The sequence below is a fragment of the Asparagus officinalis genome, chromosome 8 (genome assembly GCF_001876935.1).
Source record: "Asparagus officinalis chromosome 8, Aspof.V1, whole genome shotgun sequence".
Lineage (NCBI taxonomy): Eukaryota > Viridiplantae > Streptophyta > Magnoliopsida > Asparagales > Asparagaceae > Asparagus > Asparagus officinalis.
The window spans coordinates 18,060,752-18,073,978 of NC_033801.1; positions in this window are offsets into that span (position 1 = coordinate 18,060,752).

Genomic DNA, 13,227 nt, shown 5'->3' on the forward strand with positions numbered 1-13,227 from the left:
GACGCGAGCATTCGAGGGAGGCATCTCATCGCCACCGTGAAGAACCCAGATTAAAACAAAGGGGAGAATCCAGATCATTCTCCTCTCTTTTGTAATCAGAAAATCCAATTGTAACTGAGATTAAAGGAATACAAATCAATTTTCCTTCGTTTCTTTTACTGCAAAATTTTCCCACAAACAATACCTTAGAGTATATATGCAATGATGACCAAGGAAAATATATGTGAGCAAGCATAGATGAAAGCATGCTAAACACAACTCACATACAAAAAGACAATGAGAATACATATAAATATATCAATAGAAAATAGTGTCTTGTTACTCAAACATAAAAATAATGTAAAAATGGATTTATGAAATCAAAGGACAGAAAACATGAGAATCATAAAAAAAGTTTTCAAATAAAAACAAATCACTCAAATAAAATCATAAATCAAAATTTAAGTCATATGAAACCAAACCAATATTAAATTTTATCATATTCGACAAAAAGCAAGAGAGACAACCAAATCAAGCTTTTGAGCTTGTTTCAACCAATATAAACATTTTAGCACCTGATAAACATGATTTGGAAAAGAAACACCCAATAAATCCGGAGGTTGCTCAAAACACAAACCTCTCAACAAAACAAAACCAATAAAATGAAAACAAGGGAATTGACTTCAGAAAAAAAATGTTTTCATTTTCAAAGAGTTTCAAAACATATTTTTCAAAACCAAGAAAAGAAAAAAGCATTAAAAATGTTGGTTTTATAAATTAAATTTGTTTTGGTACCTAAGTATTCTTAGTACTAAAAGATTTAGGGACATGACCCCTATCATAAAAGCTCAAAGCCCTAGGATTATGAACTCATTTGGGCGCATGTGGTGCACTAACACGGTCAAAATAAAAATTATACACATTACCTTTCCGATTGTAATAGGTGCAATAAAAATAGTTAAATGATTTGTGTTGACCAAGTGGGCGTGCACATGAATCATTTACAAACATTGATGGTACTTTAAATTCTTTTTGCAAATGAGAAACATTATCAAACAAAAATGGTCTTTTTGGAACATTTTGCAAAATAAGAGCTTTTGCACATCAAAACAAAATTTAGTAAGATGTTCAAACCTACCACAAACATCATATTTAAAAATATGTGGTCTATTAGAAATATTCGGCAAAGTAGAATTCTTTTTTAAATCAAAGCAAAACTTTACCAAATGACCAAAAAGACCACAATAATCATATTTAAACACATGAGCATGCTTATGATGAACATGATGAGTATGTGCATATATATGTGCAAAATATGATGATGAAGAAACTTGGTGGGATACATAAGAAGCATTAATATTCTTATGTTTGTGTACATCATAGCAAAATCTAGCAAGATGGTCTTTACGATCGTAATTTGTGTATTTGTAGATTTTACTATATATGTGTGCATAATGAATGGGTGATTTTGATTAAGACTTAGCACACATATCCATAAACTTCTTGTGATTATCAATGCATGTGTTTAAAGTTGAATCTAAACAAGATATGTGGTTTTTAACATGATTCAACTCATCATTAGGCACAACATCATTGATAATAGAAGTAGAGCATGTATGGTTATTCTTAAAAGAATCAAATTCACTTCTAATGCATTCTACTTCTAGCATGGCACCATCTTCTCATGAGTTAAATTAGCAATATTTGACATTAAGGAATCATGATCCAAATTTAATTTTTTATTATTTTCTTTAAGGATCACATTCTCATTAAAAATTAAATTAAACTTAGAAGCTAACAACTCATAATCAGATTTTAGCTCTACATGCTTGCTTTTTTAAATCAATAAAATTTTTTTGCAACTTCTTATAGGCATGTATTAATTTCTCATAGGTACAAGCGAGTTCATCAATAGTTAATTTACTTTCGGAATCGAAATCGCTTACCACAGTAGGGCTATCGCCTAGTGACCGTGTGCACGATGAGGCTCCACATGAACTTGAAGAGGAAGCCGTCAAAGTTTGTCGGATTGCCTCCAAGTTCACTTGATGTGCTTCTATAAATTTTCATAATTTGTAAGTACTATCAAATGAATCAAGCTTGTTAGAAAATGATGAGTCAAAAGCGTTACGCAAAAATTCTAACAAGAGCTTATTCATTGTAAGCAATATTTGATCATTTTTATTCCACTTGGATTTCTCCATAGTGGGTACAATATAAGCTTCATCTATAATATCCCATAAATCAAAATGTCTAGATCTAACCAATATATTAAATCTAGAACACCATTTATCATAGAAGAAATTATCTATTCTAAGAGCAACATTAGGATCATAGCCTAAACAAGGTGCACAATACATGTCCTCAATATTTATATATATGCAAACAAGATATAATAAATCTCAAAACTAGATTAGCATAATAAAATAACTTGGATCTTTAACTCAATGTGATTAAACCTTAAATCAAAGAGCACCAAACTCTGATACCAATTGTTAGACCTTAATGTGACTAGAAAAGAACGAATAGGGTCTTATGCTAATCTAATTTAATTTATGCCAATTTAAAAAACTTACTAACAAATATCCTAGCAAATATGATATGCAACAAGATATATATGCAAGGATAAGTAAACTGAGCAAGGGCAAACAATATAGTGGATAAAATAAACAAGATGCAATAGGCGATATAAGATGAACACAAAAATAAATACGCCAAAGAAAACACAAACAAATAATATGATCACGGAGCTCGAACTTTCCGTCTTACGTCTCTGCTCCCCCTTTCGGGGAGAATCCACTACACAACCAGGTTTTTAACGCTCACCCGAATAACATTTACACTACACAATATTGGTTTTCAACGCTCACCGATCAACGTTTACAATCACTCACAATGTAACTACATAACTATCACCTCAAGTGTTGGACTCTCACGTGTCTCCCTCAAGTGCTCGGAATTATGATCTCTCACTAGGCTTTAATACCGACACCACTCCTCTTGGGACCGACCACGTCTCTCACCTCTACACTCCTCTTGGTGTATTTGTGCAATACAATGTGACCTAACAAATAAAAGTTTAATACAATAAATGATTATTCTCTATTATGGATGAGAATACAATGAAAGCTCACTCTCAATGTCACAAACCCACAACCCAAATAATACTATGTATGCAATTACAATAAGCTCAATAGGTTGTGTGTGAACAAAGAGAAAATTAAATATAAACCCAATGTAAAATCTAGCTTATGAAAATTATAATCAAAATAATAAATAGCTAGAATTGGGTTTAGAAATTCTTCTTTGAAAAACAAGATGGAGAGATGGAGATTGAAGCTCAAACAATGAAGATGATCTCCTTTACTTGTGAAAACTTCTTCACAAACCAAACAAACACTAAAACAAACGTTAAAACCATTAAACTCTCTTATAAACTTGTATAAACAATTTTCTTGGTTAGTTTTAGGTCTGAGGTATGAGGGGTATTTATAGAGACCCCAAAGCATAAGAAAAACAAAGCAAAAAGACTAAAAAACCAAAACAGATAAAAGCTAAAAAAACTAGTAGTTACAGCATCAATCAACTGACGGGTTCGATTAGTCGACTGATGAGCAGACCGTTACAGGTAACTCACAGCTTATCAATCGACTGAAGACCTCGTCAGTCGACTGAAGACCTCATAAGTCGACTGATCAGTCGACTGAATAAAAAATAGAAACTTTTGACAATTCTAGGCGATTTTATCAGTCGACTGATAAACTTCATCAGTCGACTGATAACAAGTTATCAGCCTGATTAAACATAAAATCTAATTTTTGAAGTGCCTTTAAAAATAGCAAATACATTTCAAAAAATCTAAAAATCTAAAAAATGATTGTAAACATGCAAATGAACATATTACAAAAAGAATTTTTAGAATTGCACTTCTTATTTGAGAAAACTCAATATTTTTCAAAACTAGTCCAAAACATGAAAACTTGATATGCTTGAAGTTTGATGTTTTGACATAAATCAAAATTTAAAACTTTGTAAAATGATTATATAGACTTAATAAAAAGTATAAACTATAGTTGTTAAGTCTATAAACCAAAAACATAATATTTTCTAAATACAATAGAATATGAAACATATAAAAGTGTACATGAAGATATAAATTGTTGCATATCTATACAACTAAACCAAAACATATATGTATATATAACTATATATATACAAAACCAAAATGTGTATGTATGTATATGATTGAGCTTAAAGTACCAACACACATAATATAAAACCTAAACTAAATTACCCAAGCTATCTTGATCTTCGATGTAGCTCAACTTGGTACACTTTGCGGATGAAGGTTGAACCTGGATCTTTAACTTGAATTGCAAGGCTTCATACCACAATTCCGCTAATCTCCATTGGATATAATCGTTGAAGCTTAATTCCATCAATCCTCTGACTCATTGTTTACCTAGAATAAATACAAAAATACAAACACTAGCCAAACAATATTAGTTATAAATTATTTGTTAAAACATTATCAAAACAAAAAGACTAACAATATTCTCCAAAATCCTTTTGAATGTTACATTTTTTACTTCTTCAAGGTTCAATATCTAAAGGTTGAGAAGAACGAGAAGTTGGTAGATCAAAAGGAAGCGATGGTCTAAGATTTTCTGAGATTTTGGTTTTGAAAGGAAAGATGTTTTCAAAGTAGACTGCATCTCTTGCTTTAATAATAGTATTGTTGGATATGTCACTAATATCAGAGTTAATAACTAGAAATTTGTTAACATTGTTATCTAGTACATATCCAATAAAAGCAGCATTAACAGTCTTGGATCTACTTTTTCTTCTTAGGTTCGGGAATAGCTACCTTAGCCAAGCAACCCCAAACTCGGAAGAAGTTCAACCTAGGAGTTCTCCCCTTCCAATATTTATAAGGAGTTATATCAGAATGTTTGTTGGGAATCCTATTGAGAATGAAGCAGGTAGAAAGAAGAGTTTCACCCTGGATATTTTCAGGTGCTCCTGAACTGAGTAACATACCGTTCACCATGTCCATTAGGGTTCTTTTTTTAGCTACCCCGTTAGACTGTGATGTATAGGGAGCAGTCACCTCATGAATATATCATGTTCTTGGTAATATTCAGTCATTTCATTTGACCCCCACAATTAGATCTTAAAATTTTAATCTTCTTTTCAAGTTAGTTCTCGGATTCAACTTTATACACCTTAAACCTATCTAAAACTTCATCCTTAGTTTTGAGAAGATAAGTGTAATAATATCTAGAGTGATCGTCTATAAAAGTCACAAAATATCCCCTACCTCCTAGGGTGAGTACTCGGTTCGAGTCACACACATCACTATGAATCAATTCGAGGGTTAGGAGTTTCTAGTTATAGACTTGAAGGGTTTCTTAGTGTGTTTAGCTTGAACACAAATCTCACACTTAGATGAGGGATCATGAGATAATTTAGGAATGAGATTCAAATTAATCATTCTCTGCAAAATTTAGAAATATACATGTCCAGGTTATCCATGCCAAACATCACAAGATTCAATAATTTGTGCAACAAGAGATTCAGGAATTTTATTAGAACTAGAATTGATTACATTGAGCTTGAAAAAGCCATTACAAATAAAATATTTTCCTATTAATACATTATTTTTTAGTCACAAATTTATTGGATTCCTTTACAATCCTAAAGCCAGCTCTAAGGAGAAGAGATTCTCTGATCAAGTTTTGGCAGAGAGAAGGAACATGATGAACACCTTGCAGATTTAGAGTTTTTTCAGAAGTCATGGTGAACTCTATGCATCCACTTCCTATTATTTGTTTGGTGGAGTCATCTGCTAAGCTTATACTTCCTCCATATGATTCCTGATAAGTTAAAAACCAAAAGCGGTCATTGCAGATGTGAATATTAACTCCAAAATCCAAGTACCAATCATGGAAGAAGTAAGAGAATTTACAAGATAGGATGAAGAGGCTAACCTAAAGGAATTTGGATTTTCTTCAATCATGTTTAATTTGTTTGATCCATTTCCTTTTGGAGCGGGTTTTGCCGGTTCTTTCTTCTAATAGAAGTAGTTGGGAGCTAGGTGGTTGGTTCTACCACAAACATAGTAGAACTTTCCATCAGACTTATGGCTGAAAGAATTAGGATTTGATTTGGAGGATGATTTGTTGAAGGATTGCAGTTATTTCTTGAATTTCTTCCATTTGGGTTTGAAATTCTTAGATTTAGACTTATTCTCTACTAAGTTTACTTTAGCTTTTATTTCAGTCTTGATTTTTGAATTTTGTTATGCTGGTTTTCAATGCGAATATCCCTAAGGGCTTCAGTTAATGTTATATCTCCTTACTTGTGTCGGAGATCTCTAGTAAATCTAGACCAGGAGGGAGGTAGTTTGTCAATCAGACAAGAAACTTTATAGTCATCAGTAAATGTGTTTCCTTTTGATTGAAGGTGATGAATGAAATCTTGGAATTCATGAGTTTGTTCATTTATAGGCTTGTCATCAACCATCACGAATTTATTGAAGGAAGAGGAGGTAAACCGCATAATTTCGGCATCATCAAAGTCATATTCTGCTTCAAGAGAATTCCATTGGTCTTTAGCACTTTTAAACTCATAATATATATATCATAAAGGTTGTCCGCAAGTGCACTAAGAATCCTATGACAACAATGATAGTTTATTTCTTCTAGTTTCATATGACTAGAGAAGGAACTAGCACCAGAAGCAGAAGTGGAAGGAGTAGGTTGTTCAGGATCAGGAGAGTTGGAGTTCATAGGTTGAGATCCAAAAGATGAAGATTTAGAAGTGTTAATGACAAATAGGAGACCTATGGTAGTGAGCGAATATCTCATCTGATTAACCCACCGTTTGTAGTTAACACCGGTGATCTTCTCAGGTTTGATACTTTTGGAATGATCAAAGTTTGCCATAAGTCTGACTCAAGTTAACTAGTTTAGGTATTTTGGAATATGACGGGAATGAAAGTTTTTGTTAATACCAATCAACTAGTTATTTAAGAGTATGATTTTAGAGTATGTACTGGATTCAAAATACTTATAGACTAGTAATATTAACCAGTAAATAAGAAACAATAATAATTGTAATTAATTAATTTTTTGAATTTAAACATCAACAAATTAAATTAATTACTATTTAAGAATTAATAGCAATTAATCAATTATAGTAACTAATTAATTACAACAATTAATATCAAAAATTAATTACAGCAAATATAGTTAACAACAAATAATTAAATTAATAGTTAACAATTATAATTTCGGATTTAATTATCAGCAGTTATAATTTTGGATTTAATTAGCAGGTATAAACTCAATCTTCTATATTGTTTGAAAAATATCAAATCAAGTTATAAGCATGCAAATAATTCCGAAATAAAAGAACAAAAAAAATCTGGCCTGATCGGGAGCAGTCATGCAAACATTACCATAGAAGATTAAGAACCCGCCTATCGCCCTAACTCAGATAATCCCCTCTCCCCTAGCGATAAAACCCCGAAATTGGCCGGTCTCTGTACTCGTGCGAGAGTAATGAGCTTCTGCTCAGATGAATAAGATTGCCCAAAATAAAAGTTAAATTGTAACCGAGAATTTTTTGAGAGGAATAATTTTATTTTCAAAGGCAGAAAAGAGAAGTGAGTTGGAGAGATCTTTTCCTTTTCGTTTCTGTGTCTTTCGAGTAGAGTCCTCGGCTGTATATATAGGGTTTTAGAGAGCCCGTACAAACCCTGAATGTTACTCAAAATCGCGCATCCGTTACCTAAAATTCACGTAGCCGTTACACACGTTCTCCATGTGTAAAACATGTAAAAAGAAGTTAAAAAAATTCAAAATACTTAACTAGTCTAGATATTTGGAATCTGATGGAAATGAAAGTTTTTGTCAATACTAATCAACTAGTTATTTAAGAGTATGACTTTAGGGTATGTACTGGATTCAAAATACTTATAAACTAGTAATATTAACCAGTAAATAAGAAACAATAATTATTGTAATTAATTTATTTTTTTTGAATTTAAATAGCAACGAATTAAATTAATTACTAGTTAAGAATTAAGAGCAACTAAATTACAGTAACTATTAATTACAGTAATTAATATCAAAAATTAATTATAGTAATTATAGTTAACAACAAATAATTAAATTAACAGTTAACAATTATAATTTCGGATTTAATTATCAACAGTTATAAATTCAGATTTAATTAGCAGATATAAACTCAATCTTCTAGAATGTTTGAAAAATATCAAATCAAGTTATAAGCATGCAAATAAATCTGAAATAAAAGAACAAAAAAATCTGGCCTGATTGGGAGCAATCGTGCAAGTACTACCCTAGAAACTCAATCTTCTAGATTGTTTGAAAAATATCAAATCAAGTTATAAGCATGCAAATAAATCCGAAATAAAAGAACAAAAAAATCTGGCCTGATCAGGAGCATTCGTGCAAGTAATACCCTAGAAGATTGATGACATGCCTATCGCCCTGGCACAGATGATCCTCTCTCCGCTAACGGTAAAAACCTCCAAAATTGGCCGGCCTCTGTACTCGAGAGAGAGTAAAGAGCTTCTGCTCAGATGAAGAAGATTGTCCAAAATAAAAGTTAAACTGTAACCTAGAATTTTCTGAGAAGAATAATTTTTTCCCGAAGGCAGAAGAGATAAGTGAGTTGGAGAGATCTTTTCCTTTTCGTTTCTGTGTCTTTCGAGTAGAGTCTTTGGCTGTATATATAGGGTTTTAGAGAGCCGTTACAAACCCCGAACCTTACCCAAAATTCACGTATCCGTTACCCAAAATTCGCACAGCCGTTACGCACGTTCTCCATGTGTAAAACGTGTAAAAAGAAGTTGAAAATTTTAAAATGTGGAGTGTGTGTGCTGCGGGGCGTGACGAGTATGTGTGTGATTTACAAAGCCCAAACAAATGAAAGCCCAAAACACCTCCTTCTTTGGAATCCTCAAAGCTCAAAGGAGAGAGAACTAATTTAAACAACCAACTATTCATCACACTAGGCAATGTGAGACTATTCATTGAAGACAAAATTACCATAGCCAACATAATTTACCCTTCTCTTAAATAAGCCCCCCCTCCCCCGGACTTTATTCAATTTAAAGAAATCACTCAAATCTATATGTTCCCTTAAGTAAGTTCTTTTGCTCACTTAACTTCAAATTAACTAAACTCAATCAATCATGTTTGTTTTGCCCTTCTGTTTTCGAGATACTTTCTCGTGAAAATCTTCTCTCATGTTTGTTAAGAAGTCCTTATTTTAGTTTCTTGTGGGTACTAGACGTAACTATCAAGGAAAGCTGGACTAATAATATTAATATATTTTAGTTAATTTAGAGTTAAGTTAAAATAATTAACCTGAAGACACTTGGACGAAATTATTGTTAGCCTTCTTGTTTTGATGATGTTTTTACAAATAATTTATAACTAATATTGTTTATCTAGTGTTTGTGTTTTCCTATTTATTCTAGACAAACAATCAGATAGAGGATGGATGGACTAGAGCTTTCACGATCATATCCAATGGAGGTTGGCGGAATAGTAGAGTGAAACAATACAATTCAAGTTAAAGATTCAAGATTAAACTTCATCCACAATCAAGACAAGCTCATTGAAGATCTATCAAGCTTGAGTATATTAGTTTAAGTTTATACCTTGTGTGTTGATACTTTAAGCTCAATCATATTACACAAACACACATCATTTTTGGTTTTATAGTTTTCGCATTTTGATAAATATGAAACATATATACTTGTTTACATATATATATATATATATATATATATATACATGTTTCATATTTATTGATTTTGTTTAGCAATATGTTTAGCCATATATATATGAAACAAATGGATATAGCTATTGTTCGCGGTGAAAATTGCCTTCATTGAATTCATTGTCATCTTAAATAACAACTTTTTAAGTTACAAAAGATCCGGTCTTTTTTAGATCCGGTTACAACGAAAATCAAAGAAAATAAAAAGATTACAACTTTCTCCTTTAGAACAAATCGCGAGCTCCTGTTTTGCGGTCGCTCGCTTGTGTGGGTTCTTTGCCGACGCCGGGGTTAATCCGTGGACCACCGCGTGATCTAGATCCGGTCGGATCTACAAGATTCGACGGGTATTATTTCGTAAAGGAAATAATAGCCGGGGGGGATTAGTTCACCAAGGAAATAATCGCCCTTAACTCGCCGAGAACCAGATCTGAATCTTCAAGTCTTCAAAACTCTGAGCTCAATCTTCAATTCGGCAGAGTCTCGGCTCTCAAAGTTCCAACCTCCAAAAATGATCCACCCTTGGCCTATTTATAGGCACCCAGATCTGTGCCTAGGCACAGATCTGGGCTGAGGTGGCTCGACCACAAGTGGCCGGCCACCCCTGGGTGGCTCGGCCTTGGCCGAGCCACCCTGAGGTGGCTCGGTTTCGGCCGAGCCCCTCAGGGTGTTTGGGTTCCGTCATTTTGTCCGATCTTGTGGTTGATTCGGACTCTGATTTATTGATCTAATTTGGCAGTAGATCCGATTCCTGATTTGGCAGTAAATCCACTTTTGAGTTCGAGTCCGAAACTGATTTTGATTCGATCGTGATTCGTCCGAGTCTGCCCTTGGCTGGATGACTCGTTGACTCTTCGAATACTTGGCTTGATTCCACACGCGAATGGATGTATTCCGTTGCTTGCGTGCGATTCGTCAACCTCGTCGCCTCGTTGGTTCGTCGGTTTGTGCCGAGCTGAGCTAAGGGACCTATAAGCAATTTTATATGCCTACAACTATATATACACGTATTTGTTTCATATCTATACATGCAAATAAACATGATTTCATTTATGGATTAAAGACGTTTATTTGCAAAATTATATGTTTATGGATTGAAGACTTGTTTATACTATTTTCATATCTTGTATAAGTTTATAAACCCATTCAAAATATTTCAAGAGGTTGTTTAAGTTATTTTATCAAAATCAAATATTTTCGAGATTTCGTATTTTAAGTGATTTTGAAAAATGATGAGATTTCACAAATGGGAAGTGCTATTTGAAAACTAGTTTTTGTAACATGTTCATTTTCATGTTTACAAGCATTCCCCAAAGTTTTACATTTTTCCGAATTTGTTTACTATTTTAAAATCAAGTTTAAAAGTCAGAAAACTATTTTCAAACTTGTGTATCTGATATATCTGTCCGCGGTCGACCGGAGTGGTCACGGCGGTCAACCGCCAATTGTCCAGAGACCTAGTTCTGTTTTTAGCCGTTCGCGGTCGACCGACCGTGTCTCTGCGGTCGACCGCTGAAGTAGCCGTTGCACAATAACACCTAGTTTCCAGTTTTGTTTTTATTTGGGTTTTTGGTTATTTTGTGTGGGTTTCGGCTAATGTTTTGGGTTGTTATAAATACCCCCATTGTATTTATTATTCTCACCAACTAAGTAAAAAGTTTTATGCATGTTTTAAAGGGTGTTTAAGTTTTATTTAGTGTGTTTACAAGTTTCAAGTTTGTGAAGAAATTTTCACAAGAGCTAGAAGAGATCATCATTTGGTGTTTGAGCTTCAACTCACCTCTCTCTCTCTCTCTTGTCATCATAGAGAAGTTTTTCTATACTCTTATCTAGCTTTTTATATTGTTTGATTTTTATTTCCATAAGCTAGTAATTATTTGAGTTTAGATTTGTTTTAATTTAATCTCATTGTTACACACACCTACTTGAGCTTTTAGTAGTTACATACATAGTATAATTAGGGTTGTGAGAGATTGTAACTTTGAGTTGTGCTTAACTGAGTTCTCACATTGTTTAGAGAACTCATTTGATTTTAGAGCCTAATTGTGAGGATACACTTTGTAATACACTTATACGCCGAGATGAGTGTGTGGTGAGAGACGTGATCGCCCCAAGAGGAGTGACGTCGGTAGTAAAGCCTAGGGAGAGGTTGTAAATCCGAATATTTGAGGGAGACACGGGTTAGAGACCAACACTTAGAGGGTGTAGAGTGAGATTGCAAGAGTGTTGATTGTAAAGTTTTCGGTGAGCTAGAAAACCGAGAGTAAGGTGTAAACGTTTTGCGGGTGAGCATCGAAAACCCGGTGTGATAGTGGATTTCTCCCTGGGAGTGGGGAGCGGAGGCGTAGGACGGAAGGTCCGAACTCCGTGATCATTTGCTTGTGTTTGAGTTTGTCATTGACGCATTTACTTTTGTGTTTATCTTATATCATCATTGTCTATTACTCTTTGTTTATATTGTCCTATCACATATGTAGTTTGTTTATTTTACCCTTTGTATATATTGCTTATCATTGCATATAATTTGTTGCATATCTTATTTGCTAGGATAACTTGTTAATAAGTTTTTAATTGATATTAAATCAGATTAGATTAACATAAACCTTATTCACCCACTCCTCCCCTCTAGGTTTCTTTCCTAGTGACATTAGGGTCTAACAATTATAATTTTTAAGACTTAATTGAAATGTATGAGATTTGAGATTTACTTAAGAATACTTATAGATTTGGGTTTTTTCTTTCTAAGAAAAGTTACAGGTTTAGGAACTTATTCAAAATATATAAGATTCTGGAAATTCATTAAAAAACAAAAGAGAGTCAGAGATCAATATAAGAAAATATATATATAATAAAAACACATTTAGATGTATTTAAAAATTTAAACATATCACGAGCATCCGGACCAACGTGCCGATCACACCTCACATTTTCTCCCCTCTTGTCTTATTTAAGGAATTCAACGTACTTTCATTTTTCGCTCATTAATTAACCTTCTACAAATAAATCCTTCCGTAATTAGATCCTCTCTCTCTCTCTCTTCCCCCGCCTCCCCCTCTCTCTCTCTCCACTCTCCCAACTCCGACCCGTTAACCCGAATCCGACCCGCTTTCACCGACAAAATCACTCTCAAATCCAATTCAGTTCCAGACCAAAAAAAGTCCCTAATCACTCCCTCCTCTTTCATTTTCACACACCCGCTCAGAAAAAAGCCAGCTAGATCCGATCCAATACCAACTCCGAACCCTAACCCTAATCCGATTCGGGGATGGGCGACAAAATCACTCTCAAATCCAATTCAGTTCCAGACCAAAAAAAGTCCCTAATCACTCCCTCCTCTTTCATTTTCACACACCCGCTCAGAAAAAAGCCAGCTAGATCCGATCCAATACCAACTCCGAACCCTAACCCTAATCCGATTCGGGGATGGGC